This window comes from Nothobranchius furzeri, chromosome 3 (genome assembly GCF_043380555.1).
Source record: "Nothobranchius furzeri strain GRZ-AD chromosome 3, NfurGRZ-RIMD1, whole genome shotgun sequence".
Classification (NCBI taxonomy): Eukaryota; Metazoa; Chordata; class Actinopteri; order Cyprinodontiformes; family Nothobranchiidae; genus Nothobranchius; species Nothobranchius furzeri.
Genome location: NC_091743.1, coordinates 70,477,631 through 70,488,534, shown reverse-complemented (window position 1 = coordinate 70,488,534; position 10,904 = coordinate 70,477,631). Strand labels below are relative to the sequence as shown.

The 10,904-nt window shown below is 39.5% G+C and overlaps 1 protein-coding gene across 1 annotated transcript in view; it reads left to right on the top strand.

The window, feature by feature from the left end:
- Positions 1–4,158: 4,158 nt before the first annotated feature.
- The window catches only part of igfn1.1 (immunoglobulin like and fibronectin type III domain containing 1, tandem duplicate 1), a 43,499-nt gene continuing 36,753 nt past the window's right edge, over positions 4,159–10,904 (top strand). The window contains exon 1 of the mRNA XM_015958592.3: positions 4,159–4,352. The gene's annotated coding sequence lies outside the window, so the exon portion shown is untranslated. The remainder of the gene's footprint in view (positions 4,353–10,904) is intronic.

Here is a 10,904-nt window from a genome sequence, read left to right as displayed (position 1 = left end):
TTAACAAAATCCTGAGTCAAAAAGCTGAATTCTTCCAGTTTCGAGCCAGACACACGCAATTCGAGGAAGGAGACAAACCAGGTAAATTTCTAGCCAGATACATAAAACAAAAGGAAGTCATGACTGCCATCCCAGCAATTAAAAGGCAGGATAATACTTTAATATTGAAACCTACTGATAATAACTAAACATTTAGGAAATGTTTTATACATCTTTATTCTTCTGAATCACAGGCCTCTATACAGGCTACAAATACTTTTCTCCTGCCCTTGAATCTCACAACCCTCTCAAGAGAGTAGTGTGACCTGTTGGAGGCGCCCATCTCACATGAAGAAATTTTATCAGTAATCAAAAATCTCCCATCAGACAAGGCTCAGATGGGTTCAAAATGGAGTTTTATAAGGCCTTCAGTGAGGAACTCCTCCCTCTGCTTTATTGAGGCTTGCAAAAGGGGAAGTCTGCAGCTGACACTGTCTGAAGGACTCATTTCTCCTGTTTTAAAAAGAATAAAGATCCTCTAGACTGCAACAGCTACAAGCCAGTCACTCAACTTAATTGTGACTGCAAAATCTTGGCCAAGTTACTAGCAAAGAGATTAGACAAGGTCATGACCACCCTTGTTCACCCGGACCAGGTGGGATTTATTGGATGTCACAGCTCCACCGCCAATACTAGGCGCTTAATTGATATTATATGGTCAGCCCAAAATGCCGCCCCAACGACCGACTTCTCTCCAGCAATCGCCCTGTCCCTGGACGCAGAGAAGGCGTTTGACAGGGTGGAGTGGCGCTTTCTCTTCCGGGTGCTGGAGGTTTTGGGCTTTAGCCCTAAATGTATTAGATGGTTTAGACTCCTCTATACTAATCCGAGGGCTTCAATACTTACGAATGGCATCATATCGCAGCCCTTTTCGATACAGAGGGGGCACAAGATAGGGGTGCCCTCTGCTCTTTGCGCTTGCACCGGAGCCCCTGGCAGCTACAATATGTAGCGATCGGGACTTCACAGGTATACAATTTAAAAATGTCACTCACAAACTAATGTTATATTCTGACGATGCTTTACTCTTCATATCTCAACCAGAATGCTCACTCCTTGCTCTCTTGTGAATCATTAAGGAGCTTTCCTACATCTCGGGTTACAGAGTAAACTGGTAAAAATCTGAAGCACTCCACTTGACGGCCTTCTGTCCTAAAACTCTTCCACTCAGGGGAATTCAGCTGGTCTAGCTACGATATCAAATACTTAGGTATTTTAATTCCTCCTGCTTTATCAAACCTGGTAAAGGTAAATTTTGAACCCCTTCTGGACAGATTCAAAACAGACATAAATCGATGGTCTCCTCTATTCTCGTCCAGCTAAGGAAAAGTTAATATAATTAAAATGAGCTGTGCACCTAAATTTAATTACTTGCTGCATGTTCCCCCGGTGAAGATCCATCTTAAGTTCTTTCAACAATTTTATAGTCTATGCAGTCAATTTATATGGAACAGTAGACGTCCCAGAATTAAGCTACAAAAACTGCAGCGCCCAGCGGAACATGGTGGACTGGGGCTTCCCAATATTTTGTTATATTATTATGCTTATGGATTGAGGCACATGATTCATTGGGCCTTACCGCCTGAATGAAAGGAATCCACGTAGTCGGAGACCTATATGAGGAAGGACAACTGAAATTGTTTAACATGCTCAAAACTCAATTTCAGTTGCCACATAGCCAGTTTTGGAAATATCTTCAGCTCCGCCACCTAATGCTGCAGATGTTGGGCTCTGCCACCTCACCTCCCGCATCTTACTCTTGTACGGAGGTGTTTCGGGAGAGGCCGGGAGGCCTCTAAATACTACTCCTTGCTCCTTAAGGGCACGGACGGGGGGCTTCCTGACCTTCGCGCTGCCTGGGAAAAGGATCTTGAGGTTCAATTCACCAACCACGAGTGGTCCAAAATTCTTCTGAATACCAAAGGGTGTCCAGAGAACTTAGAACAAGACTAACCCAGTTTAACTTATTGCATCGAATAAACTGGACACCACTTACACTACACAGGGCAAAACTCGCTCATTCTCTGGAGTGCTGGAGATGTCGGGGTGAGGTGAGAACACTGACACATATGGTCCTGAGCTGCCCCAAAATTTGCAGATTTTGGGAGGAAATCCAGAATTTTGTTAACTCAGTTGTGCAGCAGGAAATTCCATCATCAGCTAGGCTATTCATTTTAGAGGATCCATCGCCCCTTAAACAGTGGCAGTGCCAGGGGGGCGCTATAGCTACCCCTGGATTAGTCATTGCACCCCCATAGCAACCCCAAGTAAATATTAGATTTATTTTTTTACAATTTAATTTTAATTTAACGTGTGGATGTGATAATATTTAACATACAAAACAAAAATAATCAGTAAATTATCATATAGATAGTAAAAACTTCAACCAAAACAGGAAATTGATGTTAACCTTTGACCTCATTTTCCACCTGCGAACGAGTGAAAGGTAGAGCTAGTGGTAAAATGGATCGGTTTTTGTTGCCCAAATTTCCACAGGTTCAGTCAGAAATGAATGAATCTTTGGAAGTGATCTCAGACCCACAAAAACCTACGGATCTGGATAAAGAGAGTCAACCCTCAACCGCCGCAGCAGTCGAGGGTTTTGCCGCTGGAAATGCTAACACTAATATTAGCTAACCTTGCAACACTATAGATGGTTTTCTGTGTGGCTGTATGTGTTTATGATTTCATGGAAAAGTCAGCGATTGTATCATATGTTACTTCTTTTTCAGTGTGCATGCCTTTTGCTCTTTAATTTTTGATAGTCTGTATTATTTTCGGTTCCACTGTATCAAAAGACAAAAGCTCGATAAAACGTTAATCAAAAAAAAAAAGATGGGGATTTATTTACGTATGTAATAATCTGATGCTGATCATTTTTAATGTATGTAGAGCTAGGACAGGGAGGGAGCGGCCATGAGACCGTCCCCCTGGAAGATGATGCATGTAAGTAAAATTCTTTATGTACAGTGTGTCAGATTTATGGTTGTTGTCGTTTACTAAAGTCAAAGTTTATTGCGAAGGCCGTACATTTTGGGTATGCAGTAAGATTGGCACGTGGTTAAAAAAACATATTTATGAGGTGGAATGTTCTACTTTGTCTACTGGTTAAGGTTTCTTTGGTAATGTGGATGGATGGATGGATGGATGGATGGTGTTATATAGCTGCATAAAGGGAAAGAGGTATTTTATTGGTAGAACTGTAACAATCAAGCATGATGTCAATAGCTTTATTTATTCTTTATTTAAAGATGTTTTTATTTCTTTATTTAAAGAATAATTTATGTCTAACATGTTTTGAACTTATTGCAAATGTTAAAAGAACAGAATCAACATGAAATAGCTGCTTGGAGTTAAGTGTGGCTCCTAATAGAATGAGAAAACACTAGACTCTTAGTGCACTCCTTTCTTTATTTAAGCCTGTGTGGTCAGTAGCTGCCAACATTCACCTCCTCTTAAAATAAAGCCACCCCTGATTAGACACCTAAACGCAGTAACATGGGGTGTAACATAAGACAAAAAGGATTTCTCCAGCAGCCTTGAACCTTTTTTAGATGTTGGTCCGACTGTCTCCAACATTCCTTCAATACATTTTAGTTGTACTGTTATTCCAAGATTTAACTAAAATAGCTAAAACATGGGCCTGTCTTATAATTTGGTACTTTGCCCTAGATTTCCAAACTTTATCCACCAAACATCATCATCATTATTTCCACTTCAGTTCACTAAATCAATTCAGGCCATTGAGAAACTGCTTCTTGTGTTAATTGAGGTTAGCAAAATGATTACTTTGTACTAATTATTAAGAATTGATTACAGATTAATATGAAAATTAGTTTGTGATTTAATGACTGCATTTGACCCAACCTGCACAAACGTTTCCTGCTTTTAGACTTTTCCTGTGTAATGTTGAAGTAACGAGCTCGTGTTCAGGTCATCAAGCCTGGTGATGCTTTAAAGTAAACCAACAATGCTTTAAACACATTCGTGTAAACTTTAGACTGAACCAAAATTCCATCCTTGTTTATGTGACTTTTTCATTTATGAGCTCTTTAACCTGCTCTGTGACCCACCCTTCACTCACCCACCCCCCACTTCACCGCCCACCCAACTGCCAATGTCTCAGGAGACATCACTAACACGAAAAAGCCTAAACAGCTTTTGGCAGTCGCTGGGTCTCAGCAGAAGAGAAGCATCAAGCATCACAGACTTGCATGCTGCTGTGAGGATCTATTACAGAGAAAAAATTAGGAGAGTGGCCATACTCCTGTCTGAAAGGAAGGAGAGCTGAGAGCACTGAGGACTGGGTGCAGGTAGGTGGCCCTCCACGTGAAGGCTAGATGAGGGAAAAAAGAGAAAATACAGAGCAGGAAAAAAGAAAAATATTTCATTTTTAATTCTGCTATCATAAACTATATAAATCCAATGTTTGCCATCATGGTTTCAGCAAAAAGTGAGCAATAAATAAGCAAATTAAAAGAAATCCAGTTGCAGATGGAACTGAATGATTAAAGCTATCTGTCATAATGCAACTTAATTAGAGATTAGTGAAATTATCTGGCATACAGGTTTAGCTGCTCTAATTACACAGCAACCCAACACATAAAACATTACATAGGATTTAATCATGAACAGGACATACATTTGGTAATGGTGCATGAAATTCCGCCTTCTCAGTTTTAATTTACCACTTTAAAATCTGGGAATCGGGATCATAGTCTTGTTTGGAGGTGCGAGGCGTTCGGCTGATGACCAACTTTAGAAGAAGGTATCAAATCAATATGTAACCTGAGATTTAGGGAGCTGCGTGGAAGCAGCGGGTTGTAGTCTGACAGAAGATCCATTTGTTTTTTACATTAAAGAACTCCAGGCGGTATTTGTTTATGTTAGCTCTATACTTTATGCTCGTGTGAATGCATGCATGCTCAGAGAATATAGTCTAATAGGAGAGCTGAAAGAAATCTTATAACTCACAAGTGAGCATTTGTAGTTCTTGCTAGAAATGACAAATGCATGAAATTGTCAGTTCTTTACAGAAAACCCAACACATGACCAAATCCACTGGGAAGTTCCTGTAACACCATTAGTGCTAATTTGACACCAACAGGCCCTGTCATCAAGCCCAGTTTTGTGTGAGTTACACTGCTGAAGCTGCTGTCTGTCTTGTACGTTCAGCTGAAACCCGTGTTGTTTGGAAAAAAGCAGCGAGGGACATTTGAGAAGCTACCAGATGCCATTTTCGCAGTGTGTGGTCAGTGGTGCAGTCATCTGCAATGGGCTGAAGACTCACTCAGACACGTCACGTAGCACCAAAACATTACACAGATTCAGACTGAGTTCTGCAATGCCTTCAGGATCTTTTCTGCATGTGAGAAGGTTGATGGAAAAGAGAAAAGGCAAAAAAAAGTTGAGTGCTTTTAAACACTTTAATCACATGCTTATTCTATATAAATGCACAAATAATTTAGCACCTGTGCCCATTAGTACTTTTTTTAACCAAGACAAAACAGCAATATGGACCCTAAGTCAGGCCCATCTTCTTCCGTACCATGGGTCCGGAAGATTGAAAAAAGTATGCAGGTCAACAGGACTAAAAACATTTATGTGCCATGGATTTCACTTATGATGTCCGTGAATTTCAAACACATTCTGGTGCCAAAAACGAGCTTATATTTGAACGGGGGGAAAAGTTATTTTCAACTCTGTGTAAAAATACATCCAGGACTACAAAGCATCACCAAAGTGACGTAATCGAACCAGACACGGAGTAAAGCAGAGGAAGAATGGCTGTAAGTTCAGCAAACTTCAAATGCTTCCCTCAGGAAACCGAACAACCATAAATCTGGCCATGTGGTAAGTAACAGCTACGCTAGTGGGGAGGAGATTATATAGTGGTGTCATATATGCAACGTACCAACGTCAAGCTTTCACAAGCTGATAAATCTCAAAGCACGTGACAGGCGTGGTCAAAACACCCATCACTACTTTTCATTTAAATTGAAGTACAACACATGTGTGGTCCAGGGCGTAAGGCAAAGCGGATTAGAAAATAGCTTCTTTAGCCCTGTTGACTTGCGTTCATTTTTTCATTCTTCCGGGGACCCATGAGCCAACTGGAAAAGGAGGAGACATGCGCTCCCTAGTGTCACCAGAAGTTCCATAAACAACTGCTAGATCCCACACTGCAGAACTTTGTTCAGTCAGCCTTTTCTTAAGGTACCTAACTGAAGCCCACATCTGAGCTTGCAACGTTAATCTCTACAGTTAACTCTTGGCTGACAGAAAACCAAAATTGAATCTATTTGTAATTTGCACTGGTTTGAAGTTAGACATTGTGTTGTGTGGGTGTAACGATGCAATAGTTTTTAATTTGTGTTTTTAATGCTATCTAGAAAAGCTCATCTGGGGACAGGACTTAAAAATTAGCACTAGCTATGCCTTCTAATGGGTAGCTTCAGCCGCCACTAATTTGTACTACGCTGGATTGCAATGTCCCTTAATGATAAATCTGCAAACCAAGCAAGCTTTTAAACACAACATGGTCACATAACTCTCACCTGCCTGTCTGCTATCATTCCTTGGCCACGTGGCCCACTACCAGAACCCGCACTGCCAGAGGAAACGAGATAGCGCTAAACATCAGTCGTTGTTTTCTAAGACCAGTGTTGGGCATCTTATGTTTAAAAAGTAATTAGATAATTACAAATTACTTTTCAAAAAGTTACTTAGTTAGTTAGTAACTGAGTTAGTAACTCTGTTACCACACTGTTAAAGTAATTAGTTGCCTAGCAAAGTAACTGATGTTTTATGCTCCATAAAGCAGTTCCGTTCTTTATAACATGAATTTTTTTTAACAGAATGATTCTTACCATCTAGAAAGTACCTTTCAGATATATAACAATTCATCCAGTAAGAATGTTCTCATGGATATCTGGAATGTTAATTTCTACTAGGAACAATAGGATTATAGTGGAATACATAACCAGTCTGCCTAATAAGGCTAATTTAGGATTTTAGGGATTCTGATATATCTCAAACTTATTTCCTACTAGTGCAGTTGTTCTAGCCATAAACCATCCATCTTCATAACCCACTTTTCCAAGCAGGGTCACTGGGGGATGGTGCCCATCTACAGCTGTCTCGGGGTACACCCTGGACCGATTGCCAGTCCATCACAGGGCAACACAAAAACACACAGGACAAAAACAATTGAGCACCCTAAGGACAATTTAGAGAAACCAGTCAACATGACAGTCACATTTGCAATTTGACAGATAAGACTACAATAATTACTAGGAGAATTTAAATTATTGCTATAAAAAATAGGAATTACAGAGAAGTCTGATCGTTGATTAAATGTTAAAACTACTTGCCAAAGTCTTTGAATCATCTTGCCTGTACTGCTTTCACTTATCTCCTCACTTTAGTGAACTGCTGTTTGTTTTTCTTTCCTCATCTTTACACATTTGTCCTCACCAATAATCACACACCCAGCACGTCAATGTAATAATTGTCCCACGCATTTTGCTCGCACCACCCTCTCCCTGCTTTATAGCAATCAGGGAGCCGCACAGTTGTTTCCTTGATCTGTAAACAAACACCCTGATGTGTGTTCAGAGCAGTGTTCCTTTTTGTCGTTTGTAACACCGGCTCGGGGTTGGATGTCGGGTGCCGGTTAAGCTGGGGTCACAGTCCGGCTCAAGAGCCGCTTCATGCATGCATCAATGGTGTGGCTGTCAGGCTGCGCTGCGCTGTTTCTCCTTCTCTGATATTAATGTGGGGTTATGTAAATTGAGTACTTTAGGGGCTCAGTATATATATATATATATATATATATATATATATATAAACTCTAAGCTGTGATACTCTATCTAAATATAGAATATCACCCTGTCTGGTCTTTATTGTGTTTAATCAGAAGATTCTAGGATTCTTTATTAATTACGGGATTGTACACACTTCGTTTTGATTCAGAAAACAGTCAGGTTTGCAAAAGTAAGAATTTATTTTACAAACAATTAAAACTTGACAAATTGGTTAACTATTATTTACTGTGAGTGGATGGAATTAAAGGTGATGTCTGGAACCTATGTGTGAATGAGATGTTGGTCAGAACCTCCGTATCTCCGAGAGCTGTGTTCTGGATGTAAAAGAGTTTGGTTTGCGTTAAGCTATGAGGTTGATTGTTATCAAAACCCACATCAGACGCAATCTGTGCGTCTACATTACCCGTTTTTAGAGACCCCTCTTGGTGGATCCAAAAGTCAGAGAGGTCGGATGACCGCTGGCACCAGAGGGCTGTAGAATGCTGTGGTACCGATCCTTTCAGTCCAGAGATGTCTCGGGTCACGACAGACGGATGGAACCGAGCATCTGGGACTCTTAAGGAGTCTAAACAATATCAGCTTATTCTGCATGAACTATTTTGTTGTATCAGCTTTGCAGGTGCAAAAAGATTTTGACGACGTGTCAAAATCTTTGGTGGGTTATAGAGGTGTGCTTCAGGTGGCCGGTCTGAAGCTTCTCTAGAACTAAAGAATCACCAGCATGATCTTGTTTTAATGTTCTCATGTTATGACTGTGTAGCCAACCAAAGGTTGACAAGTTTGAGGAATATTACCAAGAATATCAGAAACACGCCTTCTTTGATCTGGAGTCTCTGATCTGGGTAAAAAGGTTAATTATGTGTCATGGACTAAACTTTACCTTACTTTGTACTAGTGTGAGTGCAAGTGTTATGACCTTGTCAAGTAAACATGCTGAAACAATCATTGAGCACAGATTAATGAAACATTTCATTTTTTATAATTATTATAAGTAACAATAAACAAATGTTTATTTAATGGTTATCTGGCTTAAGTTTTAGAAGTTCATATTTAATTTGAAATCTTCTTTCTTCTTTTAAGCGAGGAGTTTAGATAAAAGGGTGCTCTGTGAGGGACATTGGATTCCAGGATGTCAACAAGCAGTTCAGGATCTTGTGGCTTTTTGGTAGCTAGAATATAAAATCCACCTCATAGGATTTAATAAGGTCTGTAGATGACCGATGACCTGTAGGTCATCTGTAGGTGAAAACTGACCATTTGTGGACATTACATTAATAAACAGAGAACCTCTCACACCCGTGGTGTTCTGTTGCAAAAGACACAAGTGCATAATGAGTAGCGGACCCAAGGAGGTGCAGTGGTTCGATGAAACTGATGAAAGTTGCTAAGTTGGCAACGCTGTTGGGAGGTGCACTCGATCTGCAACTCGACCATGAGGGAGGAGCAAATAATCTGCTTGTTTTGTTTTTATAATCGTTCAAAATTCAGATTGTAATTGTGATAAAAATTTGATTAATTAAGCTAAGTTCCAGCTTCAAAACATAGTCCCAGACAGTTAACCTCCTGAGACCTGAACCTGTATTTGATGTGATTTAAAAGAAAAAAAAACTTCTAACTATTACAGAGTAATCTACTCTCAATAACGGAAACAAAATTACAAATATAAAAATAAAATGAAAATTAAATTAAATTAAAAATTTGTCTAATTTCCTATAAAAAACGAAGAAAAAAATGTTTAAGTCAATATCAATATCATGTGCCTATGAATAATAACAAAAAGGTCTAAGGTGAAGATGATAAAATTTTATAGGGCAAGGAGCCAATGTCCACATATGTGGACACAGGGCCGTAGGAGGTTAAATAAGCATTAAAGAGGCAATGTGTAGTTTTTACCATTAATCTCTTGAAATATTCATCGAAATGTTGTTGAAAATGAATTAAATGATGCCAAGTTGTTGAAAAATATTGGTGTCTTTGTAACATATAACCATAAATATTGGGCCTCAAATACATGGGAGCAGGTCCAAGTCTCAGGGCAACGCCATATTAGACGTGCTGTTTCCTTCTACGAGCGATTCTGTTGAAAAAGTTAAGAGTTTGTAAGGCGTGGGTTACGGCGACAGTAACCTGAAAATAATACTCATAAAAGAGCAACCAGAGACTCTGAGTCATTACAGTATAATCGCTGATATGAGCCAATACTGTTAAATTCCAGCCATGTTTGCCCTAATAACTAATAACTCAACGGTGCATTACCCATGTGATCTTCAGTAGATGCAATTACATCATCATAAATTTAGCTTAACATGATGACTTTTTTTTCTCTGGACAAGAATTATACGATATGGGCCACCTCTGGATTAAATTTTAATAATTTTACATTAATTACAAATATATAATTAAAAAGTGCCTGTGGGACATTTGAAACACCTCTAGCTCTCAACTGTGTGTGTGTGTGTGTGTTAGCAGACAGCTGTACCAGTTTCTAAAGCTTAAACTAGTAGTGAATAGGCACTAAGGTTAAAGTTTAACAAGAATCAGTACATTTTATGCATTTAATCTACTGATTTATGTATATAATTTCTCAAAACAGCTTGAAGTGAGTTAACTTGTAAATATTTTACAGGAGGAAAAATATCGAGATACATATTGTATATCTGAATTCAACAGAAAGATTGAGATATAAGTTTTGGTCCATATCGCCCAGCCCTATAGTGGGGTCTCGTTGGGTGATCTTTGGTTCATACTGTATACTTACTGTAAACAAAGAATATCAGTTACAGTCCTGGACTCGCCACTAACATCAGCTGAGCTCCAGGAAGCCATTAAATCCATGACTGATAGGAAAGCTCCAGGTCCAGACGGGTTTCCAGCTGAGTTCTACAAAGAATTCTGGATCATTCTGGCTCCAACATTTTTCAGAATGGTGAGGGAAATCGAAGAGTGGCAGATTACAGCCAAACATGAACTCAGCCGATATTAGTCTCTTGTTAAAACCAGGCATAGACCCTGCATTTCCTGCTAGCTATCGCCCAATTT